The sequence below is a fragment of the Saccopteryx bilineata genome, chromosome 2 (assembly GCF_036850765.1).
Source record: "Saccopteryx bilineata isolate mSacBil1 chromosome 2, mSacBil1_pri_phased_curated, whole genome shotgun sequence".
Lineage (NCBI taxonomy): Eukaryota > Metazoa > Chordata > Mammalia > Chiroptera > Emballonuridae > Saccopteryx > Saccopteryx bilineata.
This window is the reverse complement of record NC_089491.1, coordinates 78,833,548-78,848,423: the sequence shown is the minus strand read 5'-3', so window position 1 is coordinate 78,848,423 and position 14,876 is coordinate 78,833,548. Positions and strand designations below refer to the sequence as shown.

At 40.6% G+C, this 14,876-nt stretch overlaps 1 non-coding gene across 1 annotated transcript; it reads left to right on the top strand.

The window, feature by feature from the left end:
- Positions 1 to 8,213: 8,213 nt before the first annotated feature.
- On the top strand, positions 8,214 to 8,320 carry LOC136327903 (U6 spliceosomal RNA). Its single transcript, XR_010729961.1, has one exon. It is a non-coding gene; the product is annotated as a U6 spliceosomal RNA (small nuclear RNA).
- Positions 8,321 to 14,876: the final 6,556 nt, after the last annotated feature.

Below are 14,876 nucleotides of genomic sequence, written 5' to 3'. Positions count from 1 at the left end.
CCCCTTTGTTCCACATCCTAATTGGAACTGGGTATTGTCTGTCTTTTGGACTAGCCATTCTGTAGTAATATCTAAAGATTTTAGTTTGCATATTCCTAATTATTAATGAAGTAGTGAGCATCTATTCATATTTTCATTGGCCATTTGAATATTCTCTTTTGTGAAATACCCATTAAATCCATTGTCCATGATGGAATGTCTTTTACTTATTGACTTACAGACAATCTCAATATATTCTAGAATCAAACCCTTTTTCAGCTATGTCTGACATAGGTCATTTTTCTCTATTCCATTAACCCATTTGTCTTTGTTTAAGAATGAGACTGACCTGTAAGTTCCCTTTTCATACTGTCCTTGTTAAGTTGAAGTATAAGATTATGCTGGTTTAATAAATCATGTTGGGTGTGTTTCTCTTATTCTCTGAAATAATTTATGTAATATTTTATTTCTTCTTTAAGTGATTGGTAAAATTTACTACTAAGACCATCAAACCCAAAGTTTTCCTTTAGGGAGGTTTTCAATTATAGATTTAATATTTACCAGACTTTTTCTTTCTTTTTATATCAGATTTATTCTGTTTCTTCAAGGAATTTGTGAATTTCATGTAAAATTTTAAATATATTATCATTAAGTTGTTTATTATACTCTCATATAGTCAATGTCTATAAGTTCTATAACAACGTTACTTTCTTCATTCCTGACATTGGTTATTTGCCTTCTTTTATGGTTTCTTCATCTGTCCCAGAGGAGTTTATCAGTTCTACCAGTTCCTCGGAAGAATCAGTTTTGGGTTTATTTATGTTCTCTACTTTATATTTGCTTTCTATCTCATTATTTTCTGTTATCTTTATTCTTTCCTTCCTTTTACTTTAATTTGATATTTTTTCTAACTTCTTTTTTTAAATTTTTTAAAATTTATTCATTTTAGAGAGGAGAGAGAGAGAAAAGAGGGGGGATAGGAAGCATCAACTCCCATAAGTGCCTTGACCAGGCAAGCCCAGGGTTTCGAGCCAGCAACCTCAGCATTCCAGGTCGACGCCCTCCCCACTTCTCCACCACAGGTCAGGCCTTTTTCTAACTTCTTGAGATGAATGGTGGCTCATTGATTTTCAGGTTCCCTCAATGCATACAAAGTCACAAGTTTCCCTTTACGCATACTTTTAGTTGTAGCCCACATATTTTAATGTGTAGTAATTTAATTATTCTATTTTTCACATTTTCTTATTATAATTAAAATTTCTGCCTTGATTGATGGGCTATTTGAAAGTCTATAGCTTAATTTCCAAATGTATGGAAGTTTTATAAATGTCTTTTTATAATTTATTTTAAATTTAATTCTATGGTATATGTAGAACATAGTCTGCTGATGTGACTATTTTGAAATTTGCATAGATTTGCCTCAAGTTCCAGCATAAAGTCAATTTCTATAAATGCTCTGCATGTTTTTGAAAATAATGCACATTCTGCCATTGCTGAGCATAGTACTCTATGTATGTTGACACAGTATTTGATAATTATGCTGTGAAACCTATGTTATTATTATTTATTTTTGTCTATGTATTTTATCAATAACTGACAATGTTGTGTTAAAATTATTCACTATATGTGAATGATTCTATTTCTTGTATATCTGTTAAATATTGCTTTATTTACTTTAAAGCTGTATTATTAGCTGCATACAATTTAGGTTTATTATATATTTCTGGTGAGTAAAACCCTTTATTTTATTAATCATGTTCTTTACTTCAAATGCTTTTTTTAATACAAAATGTTTTATTTGACATTAACATCAATTGTAAATGGCTATTATACATTAGCTTTCTTTTGGTTATTGCTTTGTATTCTAACGTTTCTGTATACTCATGTTTTAGGTGTATCTAATAAACTTTATGGAATATTTCAATCTAGTCTGAAATATTTTTAAAAATTGATCATTTAATCTGTTTATATTTAATATAACTTCTGATATATTTGGTTTAAAACTATAATCTTACTGTGTTCTTTATTTGCTCTGTCTGCTTTATCTTCCTCATTCCTGGGTTATTTTTAAACTTGTTTGTATTGGTTAAGTGTCTGTTATTCTATTTGTTGCTACTATTAGCTTCAAATTTATAAGCCCTTTCCAGTGGGTATATGTGAGATTAACACATGCATTCCTGACTTGTGAACATTTAATGTTGACCAGCAGTCTTGCCCTTCTCTTGGACAATGCAAGGATTCCAGAATACGGTACCTCTATTTTCTTGCCTGCTGACCTAGGTTTACAAGACATTTATACAGCCAGTATTCTTTCCAGTTTATTAACAGTTGCCCCTTCTATTGTTCTTCCTTTCTTCCTGCTTCTCCCATCTTTCATCTGTGAACATTTTATTCTGCCTGAAAAATACCTGTGGTATTTTCTTAAGAATGGGTATGCTGGTGGTGAATCCCCTAAGTTTTTCTTCTTCTGCAAATGTTTTCATCTCAGTTACATTCTTTAAGGATGAAAATAAAATTTTAGGTTGGTACTTATTTTCTTTCAGTACTTCACTTGTATTTTTTCATTTCTTTTTAGTTCCATTACTTCTCATACAAAGTCAGCCCATCTCAGTTTTGTAAAATCAAAGTAATATGTCTGCATGCCTTTCCACCCCAGCTGCTCATAAGGTTTTCTCTGTGTCATTTGTTTTCATCAGTTTAACCATGATGTGCAGAGATGTAGATTTTTTTTTTACTTGTTCTATTTATAGTGTGCAGGACTTTTAATTTGTGCATTGATGCTTTTCACCAGTTTTACAAATTTCTTAGCCGTTATATCTTCAATTGCTTTCTTTGCTTCTGCCCTTTTGTCTCGCCAGGTTTCATTCGTATCTTCTGTTAGCTGTATTCCTAAATATGTTCAAATATTCACTCCTTATTTGTTGTAGAATATAAATGTATAACTGATTTTTTATAATGTGTTTTTATTTAATGATCTTGAGAAGTTCATTTATTAATTCTAATTGTTTATTTCAAGATTCTTTTTTTTTTAATTTTTTTTTATTTTTACAGAGACAGAGACAGAGAGTCAGAGGGATAGACAGGGACAGACAGACAGGAATGGAGACAGATGAGAAGCATCAATCATTAGTTTTTCGTTGTGCGTTGCGACTTCTTAGTTGTTCATTGATTGCTTTCTCATATGTGCCTTGACTGCGGGCCTTCAGCAGACTGAGTAACCCCTTGCTGGAGCCAGCGACCCTGGGTCCAAGCTGGTGAGTTTTTGCTCAAGCCAGATAAGCCCGCGCTCAAGCTGGCGACCTCAGGGTCTCGAACCTGGGTCCTTCCACATCCCAGTCCAACGCTCTATCCACTGTGCCACCACCTGGTTAGGCTATTTCAAGATTCTTTTGAATTTTTCGATGACAGCAAACCTGTGGTGTGTAAATGCTGTTACTTCCCCCTTTCCAATGTTTAATTTTCTCCTTCACCTAACTGCACTTATAATCCTTCAGGGAAATGTCAAACAGCAGGGGAGATAGCAAGCACCTTTCATTATTGTATTTGTTTATTCTTTTTTTTGGTAGGCATCTTTTATTCTATTTAAGAAATTCCCTATTTATTACCAGTTTGCTAAGAATTTATTATGAACATGGTTAAATTTTATCAAATTCTTGGCTGCTTCTAGGAAATAATGATCTTTTCCTTTGTTCTGTGGTGAATTACATAGATTGATTTCCAAATATCAGAAAAACCTTGCATTCCTGGAAAACAAACAACTTGTTCATATAATACAGTGTGTCCGTAAAGTCATGGTGCACTTTTGACCGGTCACAGGAAAGCAACAAAAGACTATAGAAATGTGAAATCTGCACCAAATAAAAGGAAAACTCTCCCAGTTTCATACTATTTAGTGCAGTTCAATATGGGCTCCATTTGTTGCCCTGCACACATCCAAACAATAGTGAAGTTCTTGCCACACATAGGTAAGGACGTCTGGTGTAACAGAGTGAATAACGTCTGTGATTCTCTGTTTAAGTGATTAATGTCATTGATATGTTCAATGTACACATGTTGCTTCACATAACCCCAAAAGTAAAAGTCTAAGGGCGTCAGATCCGGGGATCGTGGTGGCCACGGCTTGACAGAACCCCTGCCTATCCACCGCTGGGGGAATGTTCTATCCAGAAACTCACGAATGATGGTGGCGTAGTGTGGAGGAGCGTCGTCCTGTTGAAAGATGACACCTTCTGGAAATTGTGGCACTGCATACAATTCCAACATGTCAAGATAGGGCTTTGATGTCACAGACTGCTCTGCGAAAAAAAATGGGCCTATCACCTTATCATGTATCAGGCCACACCACACATTCACTTTAGGGGTGTTACATTCATACTCAACGTAGGCATGAGGAAGTTCAGCAGCCCATATTTGGACTTTATGGCAATGAACATGTCCACAGATATGGAAGGTCGGCTCATTGCTAAACACAATCTTCTGCAAAAATCTTACATCATTGTCGATCTCATGAAGCATATCTGTAGCAAACGCGCATCGCGTGGGTCTGTCCGCTGTTTTGATAGCGTGCAACAGCTGCAATTTGTACCCCGTAAAACGAAGACATTTCTTTAACACCTTATGAACTGTAGTCTTGCTTAGGTATAATTGTCAAGCACACATACGCACAGATTTTTTAGGGCTCCTTAGGTAGCTATCCTGTATGGCCTCTACAGACTCGTCACTGACTGATGGCCTACCAGAACAGGGTTTCTCTACCAAACTGCCGGTTTTCTTCAACTGCTTATTCCACAGAGTAATGTTATTCCTATGTGGTAGTGCTTCATTATAAATGCGCCGATATTCACGTTGCACTTTGGTCACAGATTCGAATTTAGCGAGCCACAGAACACACTGAACTTTCCTCTGTACCGTCCACATCTCGACTGGCATGGCTGTGGGCTGCTCCACTGTATACACGGTGTTACATCATCATCCGCACATGCGCACATGCTGCCACATCATCCTACAGAAACTGGGAGGGTTTTCCTTTTATATGGTGCAGATTTCACACTTCTATCATCTTTTGTTGCTTTCCTGTGACTGGTCAAAAGTGCACCATGACTTTACGGACACACTATATATGTACTTTTGTATATTGATAGATTATATTTGCTAATATTTTATTGAAGATATTTTACATCTATGTTCATAAAAATAACTGGCCTATCACTACCCTTTCTTTTAATAACCTTTCCAGGATTTTTGTTTGATTCTTTCAGACCCCTGAAGGTGCAGATGTTTTAGAATCATCTTAATAAATCTCAGGTGCACAGATAATTCTAAACTGGCTGCAGTCCCTGGGGGCACCGGACTGCTCCCTGTCTGCCCTCATTCCTGTGGGGTGACCTCAAACGTGGATCTACTTTACTACCACTGCTTTGGCAGGCCTTAGACTTCAGATTTTGTCTTCCCAACTCGGGAAACTTTAAAAAGTGTTACTTCTCAGCCTGTCAGCTATCTCTTCTATTAGAATTTTCAAATCTCCCTGAGGAAAAACAGCTCCTAAAACCATGTTCACCTCTCTAGATTTTCATCTTCTCCCAGGATTATGGTCTGGCAGTTTTTCATTGCCTTGTGTTGTCAATGCCTTGAAGCAGTTTACAGAAATATTTTGTTCAGCACTACTGGTTTGCCTGAGCAAGAGGCTGACCCAGTTTCTCTGTGCATCATCGCTGGAGCCAGATGTTCCAGGCTGCTGTTAAGTCACTTGGTGATGGCATAAATGACGGCCTGACACTACTGGTGGTCACCGAAGTGCTCACTTCACAAGGGGCTGCCTATCTGCAGCATTGTGCAAGGCATCGCAGGTTCAAAGCAAAGGTTGAAAAAAATACAATATGTCATTGATGATATGGATGAATAAAAACTGAAGTGATTCGCCTGAATGGGTGATGGCGCAGTGGATAGAGCATCGGACTGGGATGCTGAAGACCCAGGTTCGAGACCCCGAGGTCACCAGCTTGAGCGCGGGCTCATCTGGTTTGAGCAAAAGCCCACCAGCGTGAACCCAAGGTCGCTGGCTCCAGCAAGGGGTTACTCAGTCTGCTGAAGGCCCACGGTCAAGGCACATATGAGAAAGCAATCAATGAACAACTAAGGTGTCGCAATGCGCAATGAAAAAAACTAATGATTGATGCTTCTCATCTCTCTCCGTTCCTGTCTGTCTGTCCCTGTCTATCCCTCTCTCTGACTCACTCTCTGTCTCTGTAAAAAAATTAAAACAAAAACAAAAACAAACTGAAGTGATTCAATGAATAATTTTATTTAAGATGAAACAATTCTCTTAACAGAAAAATCAGTTTCTTCATTTCTGAAGAGGAGTCAGCAAGTGTATTTATAGTGCTTAGCGAAAGTATTGAAAATCTGAATTTTTTTAAAGTAGAAAAAACGATTGACATACATTTATGTAGGCAAAATATAATTAAGATGAGAAACTACTGAATAATTATGCTAGTATCAATATCATGAAAATAACCAACTCCTTAATTAATTGCACAATCATGACCCACAGATGTCTACATTGACCTGGTGGGTATTGGCTCTCAACCCACTATTTTGTAGGGAAAAAATGGTTAATGGCTCAGATTCAGAGTAATAAGTTACATCCCCCACCTCACCCTCATCCAGGAAGAATTAGAAAGTAGACATGGCAAGTGACCACGTTCAACAAAATGCCCTTTCACTTACATTGTCATATTTTTAGAGCTTTAAACAGGTGTTTCCTTTTAAGAAGATGTTATCTAAAAAGAAAGAAAGAAAGAAAGAAAGAAAGAAAGAAAGAAAGAAAGAAAGAAAGAAAGAAAGAAAAGAAGAGACCTAATAGTCTGTGCAAATGGAGAGTGTTAAAATAAGCTTCAAATAAACAGCTCGGGAAGACTTCCCACCCTATGATCTATAATGCACACGGCTTCTCCTCCACCCCACAGAGGAGCAGACTGGGTCTTACTGACTAATAAATATATTCACAGATAACATCACCAAGTCCTTCACAAGCTCAAGAGTGAAAAAGGACTTTAAAACAACCTATGAACAACATAAGAAATACCGAGTAAAGCAAATAGGATCTTGGAGGGGGAAAATGTGATGACCGAATTCCTGATATAGCAGCATGCTGCTACAACAAAAATATTTGACTTTCCATGGAACTCTAATGCTGTAGGATAAAAGGATCTGTTCCAAGCAGTGACCAGTATAGAAAAATCGTGTCTTAGAAGGTAACTGGAGGCCCTGGTCAACTGGCTCAGTGGTAGAGTGTTAGCTTGGCGTGTGGATGTCCCAGGTTTGATTCCTAGTCAGGGCACACAGGAAAAGCACCCACCCTTCCCCCTTGCTTCTCTTTCTCTCTCTCTCTTTCTCTCTCTCTCTCTTTCTCTCTCTCTCTCTCTCTCTTTCTCTTTCTCTCTCTCTCTAACCCTCCTGCAGCCATGGCTCGATTGGAGCAAGTTGGCCCCAGGCACTGAGGTTGGCTCTCTGGCCTGTGCCTCAGGTATTAAGAAGAGCTCGGTTGCTGAGCAACGGAGCAATGCCCCAGGTAGGCATAGCATCATTCCCTAGTAGGCTTGCCAGGTGGACCCCAGTGGGGGCACATGTGGGAGTCTGTCTCTGCCTCCCCTCCCCTCGCTGAATAATAACTTAAAAAAAGGTAACTGGAGAACATATGCTTTAATCCATTCTATATATGTCTTATCATCAGAGTCAGCAGATATTGATTGAGTTCTCACAGCTTTTAGACATGCCTGCAAACACTGGCTGTAAAAATGTAGAGATGGTCCAGTCATTTTCCCCTAGAACATTTCATTCCAAATAAGCAAAAAGTACAGCTCATTCTTTTTCCATGGGCAGAGAGCACTTCTATTTTTCTTTCTCCAATATGGGATACTTAGCACTCACCCTCCAAATGAAGATTAAGTTTGGGGATTTAAATGTGTCCAAAGAAATGGAGAGGAAAGCAAGCTTGATGACTATGTACAGAAATGTTGATATGACTGTCGGCACCTAAGGAATTAGGAATTGTAGAATGAGGACTAGATGCAGCCAGGGATTATGAACCTGAGTGCCAGGGGCCCGGGCCAGAACACACATGAAAACATAGGCTCCCTCTCTTTCTGCCTGAAGTGTGAGGCCCTCTCAGTTTGTCTTTTGTTTCTATAGACCCAGAAGTTCAGAGAGATATTTCTTTACATTAAGAAAATCTAGTGTTTGCTTCGGCAGCACATATACAAAAATTGGAACAATACAGAGAAGATTAGCCTGGCCCCAGCACAAGGATGACATGCAAATTCGTGAAGTGTTCCATATTTTAAAAAAATAAACAACAACAAAAAAACAAACTCTACTGGCTGGTTTGATGATGAATGGTGGCCAGTCTTTGTCCTCGATGTAGGGAGTACATAGAACACAGTGCCCAGGTGGTCCGGGTTTCATAGAGTCTAAAATATATAACTGTGGAGGCTTCATTCCCTAGTAGGTTTGCCATATCTTTTCTATATGAAAAAAATACAGAATTACAAATACGAGGTCAAGGGCCTTGGAGCAGTGGAGCCCTAACCCTCAAGCCACCCACCCTTTTAGCACACACACCTGGTGTCTCAGGGGGCAGCTTCTCCTTGCGTCCAGCTCACCATTTCTTTTAGGGAAACTGACCAGAATGGGCAGATCCGCTGATATTTTAAGAATAGCCAGAAATATGGATTTTATGGGAAATTTCCCCTACTTTTAAAATGTTGACAAGAAATTCAAGTTTATAAAACAACCACTTTGTAAGATTGAGCCTTTGGTTATCACTTGGACACCTCTGGAAAATTAAATTGTTTAGTAACTGAGGTCAAAGGAAGATTGTTGTCCAAATGACCCCGTTCCCCTCTCAGCTGTACAGCCTGGTGTGGGCTAATGTAGCTCAAGCAGTGACCCATGCCGGAAAATCCTGGAGTCTGGGTGGTGATTTGGGGTGAGGAGTTTGAGGAGAGGGGCAAGCACGAAGAAATGTTAGAGGGTGGCAGAAAGACATGGCAGATTGAATGTGGGAGGAGAAAGAAAACTACTTCCAGACCTCTTTCTTTAGCAAGAGATGGAATTAGGGCCCCTCCAACAGTGATTTGACAGCTGGGATACATGGAAAACTTAAAGGCAGCATTTCTGAAAATGTGGTCCACAGACTTCCTAATTCTGGAAGACCGGGGGTGCTTGCAGGAATGCAGATAGCTGGGCCTAACCCCAGAAGTCCTGTGTGAGTCTCTAAGAGTGGGGCCCGCAATGTCCACGTTAACATACACCAGGTGATTCATAGACAAAATAAGATTTGAGAAACACTGGAGAGACTTTTTTTTAATGTTTTCTATTGATTTGAGAGAGAGACAGGGAGACATCAACTCATTGTTCCACTAAATCATGGGTCGGGAGCCTTTTTGGCTGAGAGAGCCATGAACGCCACATATTTTAAAATGTAATTCTGTGAGAGCCATACAATGACCCGTGTACGTTATGCATTATCCAATAATAATTTGGTGTTGTCCCAGAGGACAGCTGTGATTGGCTCCAGCCACCCGCAACCATGAACATGAGCGGTAAGAAATGAATGGATTGTAATACATGAGAATGTTTTATATTTTTAACATTATTATTTTTATTAAAGATTTGTCTGCGAGCCAGCTGCAGCCATCAAAAGAGCCACATCTGGCTCATGGGCCATAGGTTCTCGACCCCTGCACTAAATTGTTATATTTAGTTTATACTCATTGGTTGCTTCTCGAACCCATGACCTCAGCACACTGAGATGACATTCTATCCCATGAGCCATCCAGTCAGGGAAAATTTATTTTGTAAATTTAGCCAACAGGCCCTGGCTGGTGGTTCAGGGGATCAGCATTGGCCTGGCATATGAATGTCCTGGGTTCGATTCCCAGTCAGGGCACACAGAAGAGGCAACCATCTGCTTCTCTCCCACTCACTCTCCCAATTCTCTCCCTCTTCCCCTCCTGCAGCCAGTGGCTCAATTGGTTTGAGCATAGCCCGGGGCACTGAAGATAGCTCATTTGGTCCAAGCACATCAGCCTCAGGTGCTAAAAATAGCTCAGTGCTCCAGCATTGGCCCAAGATGGGGGTTACTGGGTAGATAACAGTGGGGCACATGTGGGAGTCTGTTTCTCTATTTCCCCTCCTCTTACCTAAAAAAAAAAATCTAGCCAACTCCTGTCTATGGAAATGGATATATGTGGAAGCTTCCAGACTTCCAGTTACCAGAATTGCTACTTCTTGAAGGCATTAGTAAGTTGGTATTAAACCATTCATTGCCTCCTTCAGGGCCCACACACCTATAGTTCTAAACCTGAATCGTTCTCTGAGCTCTCAACAGAACGAGCCACTGACACTTAAAGAATACCATGTAAGTGAAACAAGCCAAGTCCCTGAAGATCTGACCCTCTGGCTTCCTCCTTGATATCCTTGCTGATACAATGTAACCTCAGCTGTATTTTAATGACACTTGACAGATGCAGTGTCCTTTATACAAATACAAGCCGTGCTTTATATGAATTACAGAATACAAGGTGTGCTTTATACTAATTACAGAATGCTTACCAAGTACAATGTCAATACCAGCGCCTTCTTATTAACATGCTCTTGATTAAACTAACTTTGCTTCCAAATCTTTTGGGGAAAAAAACCCTCAGGTATTTCTGTGTTATAAGGAGAAGGTGTGGCACATACCCCAAAGAAACCCCCTTCTCCTAAGTATCTCTACTGCCCTGACCCATGGGACCTGAATTTAGACCCCTTTGGTCTTGTACTTCCTTAATTCGCATGAATAGTTTCATATCATTTGTGCAGATAGTTTATTTCTTTATTAGACTTTTATCTCTTTAAGAGTAGAGACCACATGTTATTAATAAGAAGTCACTGTCAACCAATTGGGGAAAAACGGTGAGTAAGATATGATTAAGGACTGGGAAGAAAAGGTCATGTGAGATACTGGGAAACTGAAAAACCAAGTTACAAGTGGACAAAGGCAGACCCTGGGAGGGCACTGTTTGGCTCAGTCGGGCTCTTTAAATAACCTGACCCTGAGACAGGACAGAGTCCACATATAAAGATAATTTACATAGCACACCCTCCTTTTTGGTCTTAGTTCTTGGTATGACCAGAGGTTATCATTCTGCAGGGGACCAACATGGGGACACAGATCCCTGTGATATCATTCCATTTCTTTATTTGAGTCACTGTGATGGGCTGAATTGTGCCCCTCAAATTCGCATGTTGAATCTCTAGTCCTAGAACCCTGAATGTGACTGAACTTGGAGAAAGAGTGAATTAGGTTAAAATACCACCATTAGGGTGGGCCCTAATCCAACATGACTAGTGTCCTTATAGAAGAGGAAATTTGGGCACAAAATGAGATACCCAGGGCCTGGGTCCACAGAGGGACAACCAGTGAAGAGGTAGCAAGAAGGTGGCCATCTGCCATCCAAGGAGCAAGGCCTCAGAGGAGACCAACCCTGCTGACACCTTGATCTTGGACTTCTAGCCTCCGGAACTGTGAGAAATTAAGTTTCTGTTGTTTAAGCCACCTCAGTCTTTCAGGCTGCCCTAGAAAACTAGTTACAGTCACATGTATGAACTCTATAAATATGGAGGGCTACAACCCCAAATGGCTCCTGGCCACTTGTGGGCTTAACTCTGTGATCTAATAGCATCTCTGTCATGGGGTGGCAGTGCAGGCACCTGGGCTTCAAGGAGCGTCGGGGGAAGCCTGCGGGTGCTGTTGACTGTGGTATTTATTGCCTGGCCTCCCGGGGCCTGGGAATGACCAGGAATTAAAATGATTAGTGAATAGCTGATACAGTTTGGTATAGTTTTTCTCAAGCCTGGCTGCACATTAAAATCAACTGGACAGCTTTTAAAACTACCCATAATGCCTTTGTTCACCCCCCACAACTACCAAATGAATTGAATCAGAATCTCTGAGGGTGAGGCCTAGGTTTCTGTATTTTTTTAATTCTCCAGATTATTATAATATGCAGCCAGGTCTAAAAAGCATGGGATAAAGGGATAAATTTCATGTTGTTCTTTTTCTTTTGCTGAGAATCCCTCTGATACTAAGAACCAGGCACATTTCGCTGGTTACAAAGGCCCATTTACTAGGCTATCAGACTTGAAGAACATACCATTTGAGACCTTTAAAAATGGCAAAATCCAAGTATGTGCACGTGTGTGTGTGGGGGGGGCACATATGCACAATACAGGCATAGCTTGCAGGTATTGTGGGTTCGGTTCCAGACCACCACAATAATGTGAGTTTTCATTTCTTTTTGCTGATGGAGGTCTTGCCTGTTTGTAAAGAATGCAACATCTGTGAAGCACAATAAAATGGAGAGAATAAAAAAGAAGGTATGCCTGTATTTGTAATTATTATCCTGTGGTGAGGCTTTCTGGTTTATGGAGCACTTTCACTAACAGGGTCTCACTCAAGTCTTATTGATGTTGTCCCCATTTTACAGATGACAAAAGCAAGCTTATTCGAAGGTTAACAGGATCTTTCTGTTTGGTTGTGTGGGTCGGACCCTACACCAGAGCTCCCAGGCACTGTTACAATGGGGCTGAGTCAGAGTGTAGGCACTGCTTTCAAACCCTAGCATGTAGTATCACCCAACCTGAAGAGTGCTGAGCTGTTGAAATTTATACAAAGGTATTGTCTGTGCCAGCATTAGGCACCCAAAGTTGAAAGGCGGGGTAAGAGAACCTGAACTCCTCCCTACCACCCTGCAGGCCACTGAACCCCACCAGTGTGGGCGTGGCGCTCGGCGCGGGAGGATGGCGCTGTGCACGCTCTGCTAGCAGGGTCTTCTTGCTGCGCCCCGTCTCCAGTCAGGGCCAAGGGGGCTGCAGCAGCCTGAGGCAGAGTGACATATGTGGGAGCACTGGTCTTAGAGTCCAAGGCTCTGGACATACTTCCAGGGTCCACTACTGCCCAGGAGACTGTGAGCACATGTTGAATATCACTGGGCTTCAATTTCCCTAGCGGCCCCTTCTAACATTCTGTAGGTTTTATTATTACTATTGGCTCCCTAAAACTGTATCCATTGCATCCCAACTCTTTATAGGAAGAAACAGGTAGGGAGTGACTGCCAATACTACTTTAAAAAGACATTCAGATCTCTTAGAGAAACACTTGATCTCTACTAAAATAAAAAATTTGTCTAATTTCATTATCCCCAGGGGTGAGATATATACAGTCTAAATACAGGTTAAGCTCAAACTGACAGTGATGTCTTTTTCTTTCTTTTCTTTTTAATTATGAAAGTAAGTTGGCATAATTAAACCCAGAGTGTGACATTTATAGTTTATATATTATGTTATGTATCATATTATATAGTTTACGTATAGCGTTATGAAACATATACTTTAAAATCTTAACGTTATGAACATGGAATCTCTTCCCACATTAACCACTTTGCGAGTAATGCCGTTTCCAACATAGGACAGCTCTTTCATTCTCTCTCTCTCTCTCTCTCTCTCTCTCTCTTCTCTCATTCAGTGGAGAGGTCACAGCGTTGTCTCTGTGACATATTTCTTCTACAACCACCCACTCTGGAAAAAATCCATGAGCATAAGATCGTGCTGAGCCTGGGCTCAAGGCCAGGATGGTATGAAAGGACAGCTGGCCGCTCCAGGTCCCCTAACAAGGGGCACACGGTGGGGGAGGGGCAGCGCAAAGAAAGATGCTGCTATGTCCACATTCTGGTGAAGGTGACTTTAAATACAAGAATATGTAACCAGGTACTTGCCTCTCGTCACGAGCAAACTAGACAGCACAATACAATCCTGTCTCCTGGAAGATTTCTGATGGTAACCGAGACACAAGCTGTAAGTGTGCAGAAGCACAGTAGTTAAAGATAAAATAAAATGGTCTCTTTTGACATGTCTAAATCTTAATTAAGACTCTTGGCATTCTCACTTTAAGTGTTCATCTCTATTGTGATGTTCATAATGTCACCAAGTTAAAAATGTCTCTACGATGGCACATCTGCTTTGGAAAACAGTCTGTCAGTTCATTAGAAGGTTGAACATAGAATTAGCATATGATGCAACAATTCTATGCTCCTTATCTACCCAAGAGAAATGAAAACATAAAACTTAAACATGAATGGTCATAGTAGCATTATTCATAATGGCCCAAAATAGCCCTGGCCAGATGGCTCGGTTGGTTAGAGCATTGCTTAGAAGCAGACACATTTGTGTGTTCCTTTCAGGGCACATACAGGAACAGATTGATTATTTGTCTCTCTTTCTCTCTCTATCTCCTTCCCTCGCTTTCTAAAATCAATAAAATAAACATTTAGAAAATGACATAATGGCCAAAAATAGAAAAGAAACAAATATATATCTTCCGCTGTGGCTGGTTTGCTCAGTGGATAGAGCATCGGCCCGGCATGCGGAAGTCCCAGGTTTGATCCCGGTCAGGGCACACATGAGAAGCGACCATCTGTTTCTCTCCCCCCTCCATCTCTCCCTTCTCTCCCTCTTCCCCTTTCACAGCCAGCAGCTTGGTTGATCCGATCATCAGCCCCAGGCGGGGGTTGCCAGGTGGATCCCAGTCTTTGGTTCAGGAAATACAAACTCTCAAGTCTGCTGCTGGCTGTGCTTGGTTGTAAGTCATCAAAGCCACACAGGCAAGGACACCTAAGATGGGCTAGACGTACCTGAGAACATCTAGCTCCATCTGACTAAACCCTTCCAGGAACAGAAACAAGGCTACTCTGCCCTCTACCTGATGCTGTCACCAATACTTTCTGAAAGAAGGTGATGTCTCAGAATCAGGAGCGGCTCTTTGCAAACTGTGTGTGTGGGGGGGACGGGGACACTGA